The sequence below is a fragment of the Rattus norvegicus genome, chromosome X (genome assembly GCF_021556685.1).
Source record: "Rattus norvegicus strain SHRSP/BbbUtx chromosome X, alternate assembly SHRSP_T2T, whole genome shotgun sequence".
NCBI lineage: Eukaryota > Metazoa > Chordata > Mammalia > Rodentia > Muridae > Rattus > Rattus norvegicus.
In genome coordinates this window covers 70,922,471-70,944,136 of record NC_141554.1, presented here as the reverse complement: position 1 = coordinate 70,944,136, position 21,666 = coordinate 70,922,471, and the positions used below count along the sequence as shown (strand labels likewise).

At 36.9% G+C, this 21,666-nt stretch overlaps 1 long non-coding RNA gene across 4 annotated transcripts in view; it reads right to left on the bottom strand.

Moving 5' to 3' along the window:
- LOC147998252 (uncharacterized) overlaps positions 1 to 21,666 on the bottom strand; it is a 177,582-nt gene that overhangs the window by 6,678 nt on the left and 149,238 nt on the right. For 3 of the 4 annotated variants that reach the window (XR_015646568.1, XR_015646569.1, XR_015646570.1), the window contains one exon: positions 351 to 448. This is a non-coding gene — a long non-coding RNA (uncharacterized LOC147998252). The remainder of the gene's footprint in view (positions 1 to 350; positions 449 to 21,666) is intronic. The other variant, XR_015646571.1, reaches the window with a different exon arrangement.

The following is a 21,666-nucleotide window of genomic DNA, read 5'->3' as shown; positions in this document are numbered from 1 at the left end:
GCAAAAAGAGCTTCAGCCTTGAAGATTCTATATAGATGCAGGAAAAATAACACTATTAGATTTTATTAGGTAACCATTCAGCAGGATACTTAGGACTCATTAAGTATACAGGTGACAGGTCATGGTGGCTGGAAGCATAGGTCTTAAAATCCAACTGCTTGGATTTGCATTTTACACTTGCTGTGCCTCCGCCTCGAAGGGTCATGAAAATTAATTTAAAAATGCATAAAACTATGCAAGACATATAAAACTCCATGTAAATATTTAGTACATGAGGACAAGGGTCTAAGTTCCTTTGTTGATTGCTACTACGTGGATTTGAGTTTTGACAAGAGTCACAGAATACTTACAATAGTGAGGCTTCTTCTACTTTTGCTCCTGAATACAGGGAAAGAGGAGTACAGGAAGTTGAAGCTACAGGAGACTTTGTAAGTGTCTTCAAGTTCTTCTGGGTCAAGAGAAAGAAGTGGTATAAGAGAAAAAACAAAGATGATAGATGAACTTTCTGTTACAATATGCAAATTCCTTGCTGAATTACTCCTTATTGAGTTTTGTATGACCTCTATTTTCCTCAGGTATAAAAAAAGAGGTAAAGTTATCCTATCATAAGTTTTTCTGAAGATTAACTAATAGAATTCACATGACAAAAGTCTTAGCATATACCTGTCACAAGAGAATTACTTGGTAAACCTTAGATTATCTTATTTTCAATTGATATTTGTCTGAGTTATATAGTGACTTGGCTCTGAGCTGCCTCTGTGCTGAGGTATTTAGCCTGGGGATACCTCAGGACACATATCCACAATTCCTCTCCGGTGGCACATTGCCTGGGTGTTAGCAATGGGAGAAGCTCCTCTAAATATTCAGTTTGATAATGTGAAAAAATGACTCTGACAGGCTTTGGAAAGTATAGTTCCTTCTTTACCTAGTAAGCCTCAACTTCTAACACCAGTTTGCAAAGTGTTAGGCAGCATGCCAAGTTACTTTGTCTCCATGTCACATAGGTGTGAAAAAGCAAGCTTCAAGATGATCACAAAGAGGCACCTCACCCAGTTTTACAAATCAAACAGAAACAAAGAGAAGTTTTGCCGAAGTGCATACTGCCTGCCAGTAGCAGAGCTGCCTCTTAAACATACTTCTGTTTTTCCCCTGAGATCAGTGTTCTTTTTAAAGCACCCTTTGTTAATCTAGAGAAATAGGAGCTCAAACTTGACCCATAACATATTAGACCAGCCAACCAATCTAAATGTATATGATGTGGTAGAATTTAATAAAAAAAATTTACGTTACACTAAGATTTTGGAAGTGAAGATGGTAACACTTTGCTACTTTGTTCAAAATCCAAAGGAAAAGCTCGACTCTTTTATTATTTTAGTGAAGTGAATAGAGAACTAGAGCGAAGAGAGGGAGGCACAGCAGATGCAGTTTGTGAAAGCAGCTAACTTACAAAGCTGCACTGTAGATCCCAGCTTTGAAGGAGCTTACATGTGGGTGCTTGGGGTCTTTGATTTGGCATAGTGAAAGTCCCAACTCTTCTCAGCCACTAACATCATTGTCAGTACCCTCATAAAGTATTCAGCTGTGTACCATTCTTCCCATGTTCAGTGGAGGCTAGGTGCTCCTGGGAGGAAAGTGGATGTGACTAGATTGAATTCTCCCTGTAATTATGGTACTTAAGTACATTAAGGGCAAAAAAAGTTCCCCTGCACATCTATGAGACAGAGATTTCTCATGTGTAGTGTTTTATATAAAGAAAGAGAAGCCAGGGATATGTTTTATGGAGGTGCCATATGGTGCAGGGAAGGGGGTGCTTCTGTGGGTCCATGCTAAGGCATTCCTTCCCACTGAGGTATCAGGCACATGACAAATATAGTATAGAATAGAGTTTGTTTAGGGCACGAGAAGGGGATTTGAAGGGGTAGTAGCGAAAGGGGTGGGGGAGAGAGAGAGAGAGAGAGAGAGAGAGAGAGAGAGAGAGAGAGAGAGAGAGAGAGAGAGGGGCTGGCCATGAGAGAGAAATGTGGGGGAGAGAGTGGGTAGAGAAGGGACAGAGGTGGAAGAGGGGAAGAGAGAAGGAGACCAAGAGAGAGAGGAGGGGGAAAGCAGCCCCCTTTATAGTGAGTCAGGCATATCTGGTTGTTGTCAGATAACTGGGGCAGAGCCTAGAAGAAATGCTATCATCTAGACTTAACAAGTCATGTCATCATTCCTACGCATTCTGCTTTTCAAATGGGACCTATTTCTAACAGAATGAGAAAAATAATCAAGCACGTTGGAGGATGTTTCTTCTAGTGCAGTGTGAAACTTGACCACATACTAGGCTTCTGCTCATTAGGAAGAGGCCTCTGTACTGTGTAGAGAAGCTAGACTTGGCAGTTCAAACTGCTTCTCACCAGTAACCTGCCCCTGTAGTCCCCGAAAAACAGAAAAACTAGGAATTCTGCCATTTGCCTGAAGCTAGGCACAGGAATTGGCCAGCTCCCATTGTCTTGGCATGACCATATGCGGCAAAGTAAACATTGCAGGACACATTTGGTTGCTTCACATGAATTACTATTGGATAATAATTATACAAGAACAGAGCTTAGGTGCTTTTAATTATAGCATTGAAGTTTTGCTCCTTCTACTTCTTATGCTGCATACTCTTTTATAAGTCTAAGAATGATTTGGTGGAATCAAGGAGAACCCAACATTCCCAGATCCTCCCTGCAGTGGTGAGTCAAAGGCAGGAATGATCATTGCTCTGAAGCCAATTAGGGAGGCTTTACTTCTTTTTTTTTAATTGGATATTTTTTATTTTCATTTCAAATGTAATCCCCTTTCCACCACTCAACCACCCACCCCTTCTTGCCTCCACGTCCTGGCATTTTCATACACTGGTGGCGGGGGGCGGGGAGGGTGTCCAGCCTTGGCAGGACCAAAAGATTCTCCTCCCATTGATTCTCAATAAGGCCATCCTCTGCTACATATGCAGCTAGAGCCATGGGTCTGTCCATGTGCTCTCTTTGGATGGTGGTTTAGTCCCTGGGAGCTCTGATTGGTTGGTTTTGTTGTTCTTATGGGGTTGCAAGCCTTTCTCTAATTCCTCCAATGGGGACCCAGTTCTCAGTTCAATGGTTGGCTGCAAGCATTTGTCATGCTCTGGCAGAGCCTCTCAGAAGACATCTATATCAGGCTCCTGTCAGCATGCACTTCTTGGCATCAGCAATATTGTCTGGTTTTGGAGGCTTTACTTCTATGAAATCTTCCAAAAGGCTTTGCTGTCTTGCCAGATAGGCAAGGCTCTTTTCCATAGGTCGAATTGGCACAAATCCCTCAAGAATATTTGTTTTATTGTTTTTGTATAAGTGATGTAAAATATGTTCTGATTTGGATGCGCTTCTGACCCTAAAGCCCAGTATTCATTGATAATGCCAGAAGACATTTTATACTGCACCCCCTTTTTTTTCAGCTAAGATGCTGCTTAGTCAATACGGAAGAGAATAATTACAAAAACGTTCAAATGTCTGTGTCTTCTATTGCCTTCATCTCTTCCCCACCTGAAAATACAAAATGCATTCCAAACACTGCATTTTAGAGATCTGGCAAGTTCCTTTTAATTGTTTACTCTGTATTCATTTCAGTCTAAACATGTGAAAGTGGTATTCACCTTTTTTCCTTTTTAGAAACATACTCTTTTTTAAAATGTACATATTTGATTAATTCTTTGAGAATTTTATACACTGTGTTTTGATCATATCCACCCTCTTTCCTTCATCTTTTTCCATATCACCCTTTCTTTCTTTTTTGTATTAAGGGCAATTTGTGTTTCCCAAACTTTCTCAGATACATATCCTTCCACTGCACCATGGTCAACTTTTTAGGGGCGATATTGTTAGAGACAATTTACCCTTCCTTTAATCAGCTAACAATTGGCAATAGCTCCTTGGTTCCAGGTGGGGCTTTGTTTTCAACTTGCCTCTCCATGCTTCAGTTTGTTGTAGCTTCAGCTTGCATAGATCTTATGCATGCAGTCACAACCACTGTGAGTTCAGCTATTCTTCTATCTGTAGGTGATACTGTCTTCTTGAAATCATCTACTACCTCTGGCTCTTAGTCTTTCTGCCCACTCTTCCACAATGAACTCTGCCTTTGGAAGAAGAGATATGGTATATACATTTTATTTACTGCCAACAATTTGACACTCTCTTATTCTCTGTACCTTGGCTAGTTGTAGGTCTCTCTGTTGACAATCATCTAAATCAAGCAGAACCTACTCTGATAAGAGTTGAGAGATATCATAATCTATGGATAAAACAGCAATTCATTGGAAGTTGGCTTGATATTATGTTCATTCAGCAGAATGTTAGTATCAAATTCTCTCCTAGGGTCTATGATCTGTTTAACCATAGATTCTTGGCTCTGTAATTCATCCAGGTATGGGTTTTTTCCTGAGGAGTAGACATTAAATTGCCAGAGTGGTTGATTACTTACAGGACATACAGAGATGCCTTGCCTTACTTCTTAATTCATGTAATTCATGGGATGTACAGTTATGGAAGTTTGATGATTACTTTACATTTTGGTAGTGTGCAAAGCACCTTCAAGCAGCATGAAAACTATTCAGTAGGGATGAAGTGTCCAGGTCAGTCCCAGATCGATTTCTCTGTGTTCTATGTCTTAAGTATGTAGTGTCTCCAGCAACAGGGTCTTAGAATCACACTGTGGAGAGTAACCAAGAGCATTGGCAACAGCCTGTTATGTTTAGGGTTGTTTGCAAACTTACTATCATGACAACTCAAAAAGAAATTTTGAGTCCATTGCTGAGATTAGGATTTTGACTTGTTAGCCTCTGGTGTCAGGAAGGAGCTTTTGATGCACTGGTATAGGGTAATTTCATTTTAACTCTATTGACATAAATAAATAGGCACATAAGCTTTAGGAAGATTCTATAGTAGTAGGTTTCCATACGGCTATAAAACTCTTTAGTAATATTTATCCCTGCCAGTTTCTTTTTTCTATCCTGCCCTCCTCTCCCCATTCCAATTTAAATGGGAATTGTGAACAAGGCAAGAATAATCAGTGTTCCCTACATTGTTTACCTTGAAAGCCTATCTTCATGATCCCTCAGCAAATTTCTGACCTCTATGTGTATTCCAAATTATATATTATATATTAATATATTATTATATCATATATATATGTATATATATATAAAAATTATATATACATTCAAAGCCAATGTCTACAAATAAGAGATAGCACATGACTTTTATCCGTCTAGGTCTGTATTACATCACTCAAATTAATTTTTCCAGCTCATTAACTTATCTGAAGTTTTCATAATTTTACTTTTTAATTGATGAGTAATATTCCATTGTATAAATATACTAAACTTTATTTATATTTTGATTGATATATATTTAGATCTATGGTTTCTTTTATCATAGATATCAGGGAGATATGAGTAGTAGTAATAAAATTTTGTTAATTAGGAGAAAGGGATATGTTTTATTAAGTCATTTAAGAATAAGAAATCCCTTATATCTAAATGTGCCTAGTCTTCAACTTATGCCAAGGCTTATTGATAGCAATAGGAGGACTTCCCTTTATTAAGGAGAAGGAGAGGAAGTATAGATGGGGGGGGTGAGGTGAGAGGGAAGGAGTGAGAGGAGAGGAGGGAGGGGAAGCTGTGATCAGGATATAACATGTATTTCTCTCAAGAGTCAGAGTAATAGCTAATTCTAGCATTTTGACCATGTGAGGTACAACGTGAGTAACTCAGGACAGGGTAACAGGAATATCACAGTATTGCTTTAAATTATTCTGCATCTCGGGGCTGGGGATTTAGCTCAGTGGTAGAGAGCTTACCTAGGAGGCGCAAGGCCCTGGGTTCGGTCCCCAGCTCCGAAAAAAAGAACCAAAAAAAAAATTATTCTGCATCTCATTTATTTCTATATTTCAAATGTCACGCAGTAGGTTCTGATAAAATGTTTATTTAATAAATGTATACTTCAATAAATATGACATAGTATTCCTCTTATCAACGAAATAAGTAAGATTTTCACAGGACAGTTTTCATGTCTTGCCTTAAAGTTTGATGTTCCAAAGTTTTCTACTTTCCTAATTTCTTGTACAGAAATGGAAGATCTACTCTTGCCCTTCTTCTTCTCTGCTCTCATGCCGTCTTTGCTCCTATCCCTTCTCTCCCCATCCACCCCCTTTTCTCCATTTGCCCATGGCCAGTCTCCTTTACTTCTCACCCTTCTATTCTTCTTCTCTCATCAAACCTCTCCACCTGGGAAAAAAAGAAATGGAAGATCTAGTGGGCCAAAGTGGGCTCCAACTCAAATAATTTGTAGTATCTGATTTTTCTCATTTGCAAGAAAACCCCTATTTCTCATTTAATTTCCACCTACTTTGTCTTTAAAACACTGAATAGAAGAAAAAGACACTGATATCAAATTAGTTTTGAATGCTTGTACCAACATCTGACATTCCCTAAATTTAATGACAAAAACTGAACACATCAGCCAGATTGAAATGTACTCTACTCTAAGTAAATCATGACTACATAGATTTCTTACATAAAGACTTGATTGCATACAATTTGGTAAAGTGTTAGAGTTATAAGAAACCTTATATACAACAGAACCTGAATTGCTTCTTTTATAAATAGTCTTATCAGAACCCAGAAAATGACAGATATTGAAGCATGATTTGCTAATCTCCATCTTAGTATTCTCACCCGACCATATGATTTCCACTGTTGGTCATTTCCTCCCAAGAACTTTTTGTCAGTAGCCCTTTAAGTTTAGACAATATAATTCTCTGGATGAGAAATAAATGCCATGTGGACAGAAAAAACACAGGCAGATGTTCCATTTAAGTGCTGCATTAATGATAGATTATATGTTTATTGAGGCTGGAACTGTTTGCTGACATATTGATAGGAAGATCTGGAACCCTCAGGTTCTTCTGCCTCTGTCACCAAGCTTAGCCAGTAATATTGGGGCATGTTTGCACAGTGTCTTCCTCTATGTGTTTTGTTGTAATAGGGACCACAGGCCAAAAACATGGTAACAAAGCTATGTGGTGTATTTTAGGATTCATAGTTCTCAGACTGTGAGGAAATGAGGACAGGCTTAAAAGAAATGAGGCTGAACTAGAAGACCTGTAATTGACAGATGAGAAGAAAGCATTAAAGCAATTAAGAATAATACTGGTCTTCCAAAACTCACATTTCTTACCTTGGCTGACCCTAAACAAGTCACTTAACCTCTCTGACCTTGTTTTCCTCGTCTATAAAATGAGAATAATTAGATATGGTTCAAGCATTTTAATGGAGCTATGAAAGTAGTTTGAAAGTGATCGTAATATGAAAAGATTTTCATGAGTATATCTGGACTTATTTGTTTCTCTATTCCCTTTCCCTCCCTTTCCCTTACCTCTACTTCTGAGAAAGGGTTTGACTATAGTATTCACATTGGCTTTGATATTCTGGCCTGGTATTCTAGGTGCTCAGATTATAGGTAAGCACTACCACATCTTGTGGTGGATTTGTACTAATCCAATTTCCTATATCAAGTAAACAAAGTAGAAACTCTTACTACCTTTTTTCCCCAATAAATGTAGGAAAAGAAAGCGTGGAATGGTTAAAGTGTCATTGTGAGATTCTTTTAAATGTACAAATTCTCCAAAACACTTGTTCCTAAATGGCCAAATCACATCGGCTAATCATATTAATGGTATAGGTCAATTTTTCCTTATTGGGGTCAATCATGGACCCAAAATTCCATAATAAAAGAGAAGTAAGAATAAATGTTGTGGAAGAACATCCTTATTTTCACCAAACAACCTCAAGGTGATTGTCATTAAAGTTTACTTTTAAGTACCACTGTTCTCATAGGCTCACCATTGCAGCGAGGAACAGTAGAAAGCAAATGTGATTCCAGGACAACAAAGCACAAGTCTTCATATAGAACTAATTAGTTCTCTCCCCAAAGCTTTCATTTTGCCATCCATAAAAGAAAATTATTGAGCCTCTTTTTTTTTAACTATTAGACTCATGGGTTATGTTTGTTTATTTTACTTGATAACCAAGGCTATGGGATAAGGATACTATACTTTCAAAAACTCGGTGAGGTTCCCATTTTCATTGGATCCATCCTAAGATGACTCTAATTGATACTGGTACATTGTCAGAATCACAGGGCCTGGGAAAGAAGGAATCGCATAATATTCATTTATAATGACTAGAATCTCGGTTGTAGAAGATGAAAGAACTCTGGGATGGATAGTGTTGATGGTTGTATGGCATTGTGAATATACTTTAATCATTAAAATAATAAGACTGCAACTTTTGAGTGATGTGTATTTTGTCAAGACTTAAGATTCAAAGTTTCTTTGAAAACTAAAAAAGTGTTTTATAACTTTGAGAATTGAGAGGGCATATTTCTACACACATATATTTCCTATACTTTGGATGCAGCAACAGGTAGAGTTTGAGTAGAAATCCTTCCTTAGTTACATAGCCAAAATATCTCTAAATAAATAAACTAATGAGAAAATAAATAAAAATTTTCTCAGTAAACACCTATAGCACAGTTTTTTATATTTAGGGCACAGAAGTCCATATTACTTTTATTTTAATTTTTGTGAAAATTAAAACAGGAGTAGCAAATAGAATGTAGTTATTTAATGCATTTACCTTGATGACCTAGGTGATATATATATATATATATATATATATATATATATATATATATGGAATTATCATAAGTAATATCATAAATATATCTACTACTTTTAATAATTTTCTTATTCTCATTTGTGAAATGAATGTTTAACATAAAATCCACCTTATTTGTAAATATTTAATTATTTGATACTATTTTACCTCTTTACTATATATTATATTGTAAATATCTAAGTCTTATTCATTGTGTGTAATTGAAACTTTATATCTTTGGATAATCCAAGCCACATCCTTTTGCCCTTCCAGTACCTATTTCTGAGTTTCAATATATCATATTGCTTATATAAGGTGAATTGTCATGTTTGATTTTATATGTGTAATACATTTTACCTAGTGAAGATTTTAAAGAATTTATTCATAATGCTGAAAGTAACAACATTGTTTATTTTTAGGCTGAATAATATGTTCCATTTGGTATGTATATAAAATTGTGTGTATCCGTTCATGTGTCAATGAGCATTTAGCTTGTTTCCATGCCTTTGTTTGAACTGCAGTGAATATAGAAGAATAGATATCTCTGACATATTGCTTTCAATTATATTGTTGGCTATATTCCTAGAAGTTAAAGAATATCTATATAATTTTATATAATGGTTGTATTAATTTTAATTTCCACAAATAAGTTACGAGGGTTCCCTTCCCATCTCACTCCGGCCAGGATTTTTCCAATGAATTTCCCTAATTTCTATGATATTAATAATTTCACATACCATTTTGAAACTGATATGTCTGCTTTTTAAAATATGTCTTTGGTTTTTTGCCTATTTTTAAATCAAATTCTCTCTGTTCTTTCAGTAATGCTTTTCTTTTGTTTAAGAAGGCATAAATCCCTAAGGATAATAGGTATAGAAGAGAATGAAGACTCCCAACTCAAAGGACCAGTAAATATCTTCAACAAAATCATGAAAGAAAACTTCCCTAACCTAAAGAAACAGATGCCCATAAACATACAAGAAGCCTACAAAACAGAAAAGATTGGAACAGAAAAGAAACTCCTCCAGTCACATAATAGTCAAAACACCAAATGCACAAAACAAAGAAAGAATATTAAAAGCAGTAAAGGAAAAATGTCAATAAACATATAAAGGCAGACCTTTCTGAATTACACCAGACTTCTCACCAGATACTATGAAAGCCAGAAGATCCTGGACAGATGACATACAGACCCTAAGAGAACACAAATGCCAGCACAGGTTACTGTATCCAGCAAAACTCTCAATTAACATGGATGGAGAAACCAAGATATTCCATGACAAAACCAAATTTACACAATATGTTTCTACAAATCCAGCCCTACAAAGGATAATAAATGGTAAAGCCCAATACAAGGAGGAAAACTACACCATAGAAACAGCAAGAAACTAATTGCTTTGCAATAAAACAAAGAGAAGACAAGCACACAAACATAATCTCACCTCCAAATAAGAAGATAACAGAAAGCAACAATCACTATTCCTTAATATCTCCCAACATCAATGGACTCAATTCTCCAATAAAAAGACACAGATTAACAAACTGGATACATAATGAGGACCAGCATTTTGCCACCTACAGGAAACACACCTCAGGGACAAAGACAGACACTACCTCAGAGTAAAAGGCTGGAAAACAACTTTCCAAGCAAATGGTCTGAAGAAGCAAGCTGGAGTAGCCATTCAAATATCGAATAAAATTGATTTTCAACCAAAAGTCATCAAAAAAGATAAGGAAGAACACTTCATATTCATCAAAGGAAAAATCCACCAAGATGAACTCTCAATCCTAAATATCTATGCTCCAAATACAAGGGCACCTGCACACATAATAGAAACCTTACTAAAGCTCAAAGCACACATTGCATCACACAATAATAGTAGATTTCAACACCCCACTCTCATCAATGGACAGAACATGAAAACAGAAATTAAATAGAGACATAGGCAGACTAACAGAAGTTATGAACCAAATGGACTTAATGGATATGTATAGAACATTCTATCCTAAAACAAAAGGATATAACTTCTTCTCACCACTTTATGGTACTTTCTCTAAAATTGAACCATATAATTGGTCATAAAACAGGACTCAATAGATACTGAAAGATAGAAATAATCCCATGCATCCTATCAGACCACCATGGTCTAAAGCTGGTCTTAAATATCAGTAAGGGAAGAACGCCCACATATACGTGGAGTTGAACTATGCTCTACTCAGTGATAACCTGGTCAAGGAAGAAATAAAGAAAGAAATTAAAGACTCCTTAGAATTTAATGAAAATGAAGGTACAACATACCCAAACTTATGGGACACAATGAAAGCTATGCTATGAGGAAAACTCATAGCTCTGAGTGCCTGCAGAAAGAAACAGGAGAGAGCATATATCAGCAGTTTGACGGCACATCTAAAAGCTCTAGAACAAAAAGAAGTAAATATACCTAGGAGGAGTAGAAGGCAGGAAATAAACTCAGAGCTGAAATCAACCAAGTAGGAACAAAAATGACTATACAAAGAATCAATAGAAACAAAAGTTGGTTCTTTTAGAAAATCAACAGGATGGATAAACCCTTGACCAGACTAACCAGAGGACACAGAGAGTGTGTCCAAATTAACAAAATCAGAAATGAAAAGGGAGACATAACAACAGAATTAGAGGAAATTCAAAAAATCATCAGATCCTACTACAAAAGCCTATATTCAACAAAACTTGAAAATCTGGAGGAAATGGACATTTTCCTAGACAGATACCTGGTACCAAAGTTAAATCAGGAACAGATAAAGCATTTAAACAACCCCATAACCCCTAAAGAAATAGAAGCGGTCATTAAACATCTTCCTACCAAAAAGAGGCCAGGTCCAGATGGGTTCAGTGCAGAATTCTATCAGACCTTCACAGAAGACCTCCTACCAATACTATCCAAAGTATTCCACAAAATTGAAACAAATGGAGCACTACAGATTTCCTTCTATGAAGCCACAATTACTCTTATACCTAAACCACACAAAGACCCAACAAAGAAAGAGAACTTCAGACCATTTCCCTTATGAATATCGATGCAAATATACTCAATAAAATTCTTGCAAACTAAATCCAAGAACACATCAAAACAATCACCCATCATGATCAAGTAGGCTTCATCCCAGGAATTCAGGGATGGTTTATATACTGAAAACTATCATCGTAATCCACTATATAAACAAACTGAAAGATAAGAACCACATGATCATTTTATTAGATACTGAGAAAGCATTTGACAAAGTGTTACACCCCTTCATGACAAAAGTCCTGGAAAGAACAAGAATTCAAGGCCCCTATCTAAACATACTAAAAGCCATATAGCTTAGAAACACCTAAAGAAATGTTCAACATCTTTAGTCATAAGGGAAATGGAAATCAAAACATTCCTGAGATTCCACTTCACACCAGTCAGTATGGCTTAGATCAAAAACTCTGGTGACAGTCGATGCTGGGGAGGATGTGGAGAAAGAGGAAAACTCCTCCATTGTTGGTGGGACTGCAGACTTGTACAACCATTTTGGAAATCAGTCTGGAGGCCCCTCAGAAAATTGGAAATTGCACTACCTGAGGACCCAACCATACCTTTCTTGGGCATATACCCAAAAGATTCTCCAACATACAACAAAGACACATACTCTACTATGTTCATAGCAGCCTTATTTATAATAGCCAGAAGCTGGAAAGAACCCAGATGCCCTTTAACAGAGGAATGGATACAGAAAATGTGGTACATCTACACAATGGAATACTATTCAGCTATTAAAAACAATGACTTTTTGAAATTCATAGGGAAATGGATGGAACTGGAAAATATCATCCTGAATGAGTTAATCCAATCACAGAAAAACACACATGGTATGCAATCATTGATAAGTGGATATTAGCCCAAATGGTTGAATTACCCTAGATGTACAGAACACATGAAACTCAAGAAGGATGACCAAAATGCTGATGCTTCACTCCTTTAAAGAGGGAACAAGAATACCCTTGGCAGGGAATAGGGAGGCAAAGTTTAGAAAAGAGGCTGAAGGAACGCCCATTCAGAGCCTGCCCCACATGTGGCCCATACCTATACAGCCACCAAACTAGATAAGATGGATGAAGGAAAGAAGTGCAGGCTGACAGGAACCGGATGTAGATCTCTCCTGAGAAACACAGCTAGAATACGGCTAATACATAGGCAAATGCCAGCAGCAAACCACTGAACTGAGAACAGGACCCTCGTTGAAGGAATCAGAGAAAGGACTGAAAGAGCTGAAGGGGCTCAAGACCCCATATGAACAACAATGCCAACCATCCAGAGCTTCCAGGGACTAAGCCACTACCTAAAGACTATACATGGACTGACCCTGGATTCCAACTGCATCGTAGCAACGAATAGCCTAGTAAGGGCACCAGTGGAAGGGGAAGCGCTTGGTACTGCCAAGAGTGAACCCTCAGTGAACGGGAATCTTGGGGGGAGAGTGGTAATGGGGGGAGGATGGGTAATGGGGGGAGGATGGGGAGGGGAACACCCATATAGAAGGGGAGGGAGAGGGTTTAGGGGGATGTTGGGGTGGAAACCAGGAAAGGGAATAACATTTGAAATGTAAATAAGATATACCCAATTTAATAAAGATGGGGAAAAGGGCATCAATCAAGTATGTGTGGTTGTGCATACCTTTAATCCTAACATTTGAGATACAGAGGCATATGATTCTCTGTGAGTTCTAGGCCTGCCTGGTCTACATAGTGAAATCCTGTACAGCCAGGGATATGCAGAGAAACTCTGTCGCAAACAAAACAAAAAGAACAAAATCAAATTAAACAAAACAAAACAAATAGAACAAAATCAAATTAAACAAAACAAAACAAATAGAAAAAGAGAGACAGGTGTTAATATATTATCCGCTGTCCAATTTACAATTATTTCCTTCCATTCGATAGGAGGATCTTTTGTTTTCTTCTACACTTCCTGTACTGTGAAGAGTCCTTTACATTCAATAAACTCTTTTCATTTTTTGTTTTTTTGTTTTTTTAGTTAATGGTTTTTGTGTCACATCAAAAGAGGAACTTCTAAAGTTTTCCCTCTGAAGAGTTAGATAACAGGGGATTTCATGTTTTAATATTTAATTCCTCTATATTGATTTTTGTGTATGAAGTAAGATGGTATTCCAATTATTTTTTTCTTTGTGGATATACAAATTTTCTAGCACCATTTATTGAAGAGACTTTCAGTTTTGTTCTGTATTCCTGCTGTTCCTGCAGGAATATGAATCAAAATAATACAGAAAATAAGTATTTTCAGATGCCTTCCTCTTGCATATAGAAAGTTCCCAGTATTTAAAAGGTTCACTAAGAACTAATGAATGAGCCTGGGCATATTGTCACAAGATTTTAATACTTCTGTTTTAGGGGAAGAGGAAGGTAGAATTTGAGAACAGCCAGGACAGCCAGCACTACATAGTGGGACACTGACTCAAATAAACATACAAAAAATACTCCTGAAGTACTAAAACAACAACAAAACTAAGAAATTATTTCAGCAGTTTTAGGTGTAACCCTGAACTACCTGAAAAGAAAATAAAGAGCATTAAACTTTAAACAACACAGAAAAATTAAAATATTAAGTAACTATAACTAATGAGTTGAAAATTTTCTTTGGTGGAAAATAACAACTGATGAACAAAATAGAAAGATTCAGGAATAAATAAGATATTAAGTGTTCATAAATTATAATATTAATATTGACAAATAGTCTGTAGTACTCAAAGAAGTCTACAGATTCAGTGCAATGCATTTCAACATTCTGATAAAAGTTTCATATTAATAGAAAAAATCTTTAAACTTATGTGAAGTCATAAGCCTTCAATAGTTAGAGCAATCAGGCAAAAAACAAAGCCATAGGCAGCGCATTTCACTATTTAAATATATAGTCTAAAGCTACCATAATGGTAAACATGTAAAAAATTCAGGCAGAGAAATAGTCATTGCAACAAATGTAACAGAGAGTCTAGAAATCAATTCACTCATTTACATTTGTCATTTTACGATCAAATCTACTGAATCTTTAAGAAAAGTCTTCCTGCTTGGTACTACTATCTCCTTGCCTCCCGATTATATAATTTTATAATCCCTTCAGACAATATTAAGTGACAGAAAGAAGTATTGAACAAGAACATGAAGAACTAAGTGGTCAGCCTGAAAACAAAGGCTTGTGTTTCTATGTCTTAAAAATGCCAAAGGAAGACTATAAAGAAAATTAACCCTAATATGACTGTGACAGAGAAATAGGGTACTCTAGAGAATAAGGATGATATGATAATATTAGCAGCATTTATTTCTATGTATACCATTCTGTATTTCCTGCTTGATACATCCAAAGCGTTCTCTCTCTCTCTCTCTCTCTCTCTCTCTCTCTCTCTCTCTCTCTCTCTCTCTCTCCCCTCCCTCCCTCCCTCCCTCCCTCCCTCCCTCCCTCCTTTTATTTGGCAATTTCAAAGCCATTCTCTTCTTTTCACTTTTCACCCTGATCTGAGTCCCCCTGACACTGGCCCTCCTCTCTTTCAAGTCCCACCCTTTTAAGTCCCTTTCTCCATTGCCTCCTTCCCTTCTCCTCTGAGAAAGTATCACCTCACCCTGGGACATCAAGTCCCTGCAGCACTATGCACATCCACTCCTACTAAGGCCTAACCAGGCAGTCCAGGTAGGCAGAAGGAATCACACTGCCATGAAACATAGACCTATATAGCCCCTGCTCCACTCTTTAGGGGACCCACAATGAAGACAAAACTGCATATTTGCATGCTCTCTGGTTGATGGCCCAGGTTCTGTGAAATCCCATGGTCCCTGGTTAGTTGATTCTGGGTCTGCCTATGGTGTCTTTGACCTCTCCTACTTGCTCATTTCTTTTTCCAACTTTTCCCCAAGACTGCCTGGGTTGGGCCTGATATTTGGCTGTGGGTTTCCGTATTTGCCTCCATCTGCTCGTGGATGAAGCCTCTTAGGAGACAGTTATGCTAGGCTCCTGTCTGCAAGCATAGCAGAGTTATCATTAATAGTGTTAGGGATTGGCTTTCCCATATGTAATGGGTCTCAAGTTGGGCCAGTCATCGGCTGGCTGCTCCCTCAGTTTTTGCTCGAGCCATTTCATTTTTGACATAAGTTAACCTGGCCATTTTGGCAGGATAAAAACCTCTACTGTGGTTTTGGCCTGATTGGTCACAGAAAACAAAACAAAACAAAACAAAAACCTGGGACTGCAGTTACTCAGAGTCCACAACTTTTGTGGGTTTCAGAGTAACCTTGAAGACATGTTAAGCCAAGGATGCCTGGGCATGACTCCCAGAGTTCCTAAGTGAGTAGATTCAGGATGGAAATACAAATTTACATGTCTTGCATATTTCCAGTGCCTGCTGCTGCTGCCTGCTGCTCTTTGGAACCACATGTGTAGAAGCACTGTGCTAAAGTTAGCTGGGACATTTCTTTCAAAAACAATTGAAACTCCTTGATGCCAATCTTAGGATTCAGTGCTAAACTGAGAACTAGTATCAAATTTGATCTTAACTTTTAGAAGTGTTTTCTTGATATTTTGAAGTGTGATCATTTTCTTTGCTGACCTAGCCTCTGTCTCAATTCCCTGTTTCTTTATTGCATACCTTCACAGTTACTTTTCTGAATTCTTGTCTTATTTATGACAAACTAGAATTATTTCTCACTCCTTGCTGAATGGTGACCACATCTACCTGACTGCACGTTCAGTTATGGAAGTGTTTATAGAAAAGAAACTGGCAAATTCTAGGAATTAGGATAGCTTTGCTTCCAGAAAAGCAGCCACAGAGTCCACAGTTAAGTAGTGCACCTCCTGTTAGCACCATTGCCAGCTGACTTCCTGAAGCCTAACTTAACTATTGCCAGATGGAAATTACTTAGATGGAATTTATTTTCACTAATGTTGTAGTGTGGTAGCTGAAGGAGGTCGTTGTTTTCATTTTCTAACCACTTTCACTCTCTAGCTTTAAGATGGAATTATTGGAACAGATCAGACAGGAGCCAATGGCCACAGGCTGTTGATATTACACAGATTCTTATACTTCTAAGCACATAACCATAAACAGATCATAATTTAATAGAAGAAAGTGAATTATACAAAGTGGTAAACATTTCATATACACGGTCTGGAGTATTTCAGTCCTTTGAGGAAAGATTGCTATATTGTACTATATCTGCCTACAAAAGAGTTTTATTTCTTCTTTTCACCCTGAATACATTTATTTCCTTCATTGCCTTACTTCATTAGACAAGACATAAATATCGACTAGAACTTATAAAAGAATCATTTTGTTCCTGGTCTAAGAATGAAAATAACTAGTTTCTTTCTGTTTGATAGGCAAAGGTTTGTAGCCATTCTTTTGCTGTTGCTTGATTTATAGTGCTATGGAAGAAACTCAGGTCCTTATACATGTTTAGCAGATGTGAAAACACAGCTCCATATCTATCTTTATGTAGCTATTCATTATCAAATTGAAAAAAAACCTTCTCTATTTCCTGTTTGCTTAGCAAGTAGTGACATCCGTGCTTTTTCTACATACATTTTTTTCTTTTACAGTATGCCAATGGTGTAGATCATCTCAATCATTTTCAAATCCTGAACTTATATGTAACTGTGAATTCCGTTTAATCAAGTTATCTAATTTTGCACACTTACTGACTTGCTTATTTTGTTTGATTGCTTATTTTGTTTGATTAAAATACATCTACTATAGTATTTTACTTTTTAAAAATGTATTCTTCTCTTATATATTTCATTGATTTTTTTTTCTATTCGTGTTTGGTTCTTTGTTAGGTCTCTGAGCTCTCCAGCCACTGGGACTTGTCCCTCCACGTAGTGCCAGGTGTGACCTTCCTCTCACAGCATGAATCTCAGGTTGGACCCTTGGTGGGCTCCTCCCACAATTTCCGGGAGATCTTTATCACAGCACATCTTGCAGACAGGACAAAGTGTAGGTAGAAAGTTTGGGGGAGTGGGCAGTTTCTCTGTAAGGATGGCAGCAACATTTATTTATGGTGATAAACATAAATATTTAGACTGAAGTTTGGTACCACCATCAAGTTAGCTAAAAAGTAGTAGCAAGGTCTCCCCTAGAGTTCGTTTTGGAATTTTTAACTATCTTGATCTTGTGGATATATATTCTGTAGGCAAACACAGCTGCTGTGAATTCATGCTTGCAACAGCCAAGGCATGTCCAGAGGACAGTTTCTCACAACATTCCTTCCTATCTTCTTGTTCTTATGTAGTTCCTTTCTTTCTTTTGCAATGTTTTCTTAGCTTGGAGAAGTGTGGCTGATAATGGTCCATTTCTGTGTGAGAATTCACAGTCACTTATTCTCAATACTTTCAACATGAACACATCTGTATGCTAACCACTACACACATAGCAACAAAAAGCTATGAAATAATAATAGGCTTTCTTCTAGGGCCTATAATTACACTAGTCATGAGTTTTTGTTAACATTTACAGTACCAAGCATGAATTTCTTTCGATGGCATTGACCTCAAATTTAATCAAAATAGTAACTGATTGTACCTGTAAACAGTCTTGCCACTACTGCACTAATGGGTACACCTTGCCTGGCAGATCAGTATTATATCGTACAGTGAACAGTGATAGGGAAAACAACTAATGCATTTTCTCACAGCAGCCTCTACATAGCATCTATCAACACTATAAAGCTAACCAGTTGGGGAATTTCTTGGTCTGTTCAAGAATCATTTATGTGTCCTGCAACAAAGTTGTGTAGTGTCTTCTACTATAGGGTCCTACTGTCCCCTTAGGCTGAGCAACTATGAACAATGACAATAACCTGTATCTATTTGGATACCCCTGGAGCCTCTCTGATCTATAACTTGTAGGAAGGTAACTAATGCCTAGCGTCGAGATTTTCATTTAATATTCTATGTCTTCTAGGACCAGTATTGTTCACTAATTGTTGCATATGTGTGCTCAAACTCCTTTTTAAAAGTTATATTCTGGTGATTTGACAAAATAGTGGGTTTTCATAAGAATTCTTTGTACATCGTTAGTTTTTAGTAGCCTACCCCTTGTCTTCCTTCCTCCACCTCATGTTTTTTATTGACACTTATTTAGTTGACATACGCTTAAACTTACGCTCTTTTGCTTTATTTGCTTTATTTTCTTTATTTCCTTTTAAATACATATTTTATATATTTACATTTCAACTATCCCCTTTCCCACCATCTCCCATACCCACTTCCCCTCCTGCCTCTTTGAGGACACCCCCACTCCCACCCACCTGAGCCTTCACAGGACCAAGGACTTTTTCTCCTATTGATGTTGGACAATGCCATCCTCTGCTACATATGTGGCTGGAGTCATGGGTCCCTCCATGTGTACTCTTTGGTTGGTGGTTTAGTCCCTGGGAGCTCTGGTGGGACTGGTTGGTTAATATTGTTGTTCTTCCTATAGTGTTGCAAACCTTTGCAGCTCCTTCAGTCTTTTCTCTAACTCCTCCATTTGGGGTCCCCCTGTTCAGTCTAATGGTTAGCTGCAATGATCCTCATCTGTACTAGTAGGACTCTGGCAGAAACTTACACTTTCAGATGACAGGATTATTCCTCATTAGTTTATTTCTCATGCATTTGACTATCGTTCATTGTTATAGGTTGCATATATCACTCTGTCTCTCCACTTCCCCATCCCCATCATTCTATTACCTACTTAACTTCTTCTGTCTCTAGTTTTCCCCCTTGTTACTTCCATGTCACCTCTATTTTACTAGCCTCCTTTCTAGTTGTATCCCTTTCCCTACCTATGGATAATTTTTACTTTCCTAGAATCCATTAGGTACCTGATGTTCCACACAGGAAAAAAATTCTGAAAATAGAATCCCCACATGAAAAACAATGCAGCCTTTTGTCATTGGGGCCCTATGTGACCTCACTCAGTATAATTTCCCCTGTTTTATTCATTTACCTGCAAGCTTTTAATTCAATTTTTGCTGTTCATTAAGTTTCCATTGTATATACATGTCACATTTTCATTATCCATTTATCAGTTGATGGTTATACAGAATGATTCCATTTCCTAGCAATAAAACTTATTTCATCCACAAAACACCATTTCTATAATACTGACTCCTAATTAAGATAACTTGGTGGGTGTTACATAAAAAGAACAAAATATGAGTACATGAATGTTTCACAAGTCAGAGAAGACAAAAATTTATTACAAGAAAAGAGAATGAATGAATTAAAAGGGTACAAGATTTCAAAAAAGAACTCAATAAAAAGAGGAAATTTCTGAAGAAAATCCCAATTAATATTTTAACTAGCTTCTATTATGTTGCTTTAGAGCAAATTGTCAGTAAATACTAATTATTCCCTCATTTATATGTCAAAGCAATCTTGATTTCATTGTAGTAGACTTCCTGATTCTAGATGTTATTTTTTATTCAGTGGTAGGAAAGAAACAAAGACATTTAGCTGTACATGCTAGGGAAGTATTTTACTAGTGAGTTAGTTCCCTAGTCCTTGGTAGTTGGAGACTGGGTCTCACTATATGGTCCAGGTTGACTTTGAAGTTGTCCGCATGACTTTAACTCCTAAGTACATGCATTATAGATTGGTACCATCATGATGCCTAATTTCAATTTTTTCAAGTCTGTGAATATTGTTAAGTAGTTTCCATTTGTTATAAAGTTTCAGCAGGCAGATGTAGTTAATTTAATACCATTGCTTCCACCATCCATTAATTGAATATAGCCCCAAGCTTAAATTATCAGGATTTCAATTCTTATAAAAAAAACCTTACATTTTGGCATTTATAGTAAAAAAGAAGGGCAATAAACTAGTTCTGTTCTACAATTGAAAGATAGGCAGTTGTACATGTTAGGTCTTCTGTATGGCATAGGTGAGGAAAGGAAGTGGTAGAGGAATAAGAGTAATTTATAAATCCAGACTTTTAAAAATCATCCCAAGAGTTTTAATGGATTAAGAAATTCTCACCCTATTTATGAAGAAGGCATTTGGAGAGATATGGTGAACCTACAAAGTTGCTCCTAAATTTTGGGGAAAAAATAAAGCAAGTGTTACCCTTAGGGTTTCAAGACAATAGTATGTTTTGTTCTGTTTTTGTTTTGTTGTGATTGTTGTCATATTTAATAGATTTATTTTCTTTTTTCTCTTTAATTATTTTACGAATTTCATGTATGGGCACTTGGTTTGCATCAACTTCACCTTTCCCTCTCCCTTCTCCCTCCTGTGTTCCTTCCTCTCTCTCAAATGAATGACCTCTCCATTCTCCCGTGACTTGTATCTTTACAGCCTACTGTGACAATTTGCTGTTTCTCTTCTCTACATGTATTTATAGCTAACCACTTGGGAACAGATAATCATCAGAGTTCATTCCTGGAGAAAACTGGTTCTCCCTTTCTCAATAGTCACTGATGCCTGTAGTTCTTCATCTAAGAGCAGGGCTATGTGAAATGACAGTTGACATGCCAATGTGGATGGTTAAAAAAATCATTAATCTTGTTTTCTTGGATTCATTTTTCTAATGCTTATTGCTATATATACAGATAAAATAAGCTATAATTCATGCATCCTGAAATACAGGCTGTTTAAACATTTGTAATAGCATTCTTTAGGAGCTGTAACAAGCAAGATAGTGTAACTTTTAAATAAAATTTTAAATAAAAATTGTTTCACAAATTCAATTTCAATAATCGTGTTGATATTTTCATTTCCTAATTAATGAAAGAATAATAAATAAATAAATAAATAAATAAATAGAAATAAAAAGGAAGGATATGACTGTTTCTAGGGATGGTGGAGAAGTTTTATTGTAGATAAAAGGGAGAGCATAGCCAGAAGCAGGGACATCTATGAAAGTCCAGAGTAAACATGATACTGAGTCAAGTCATGTGGGGAGACAGA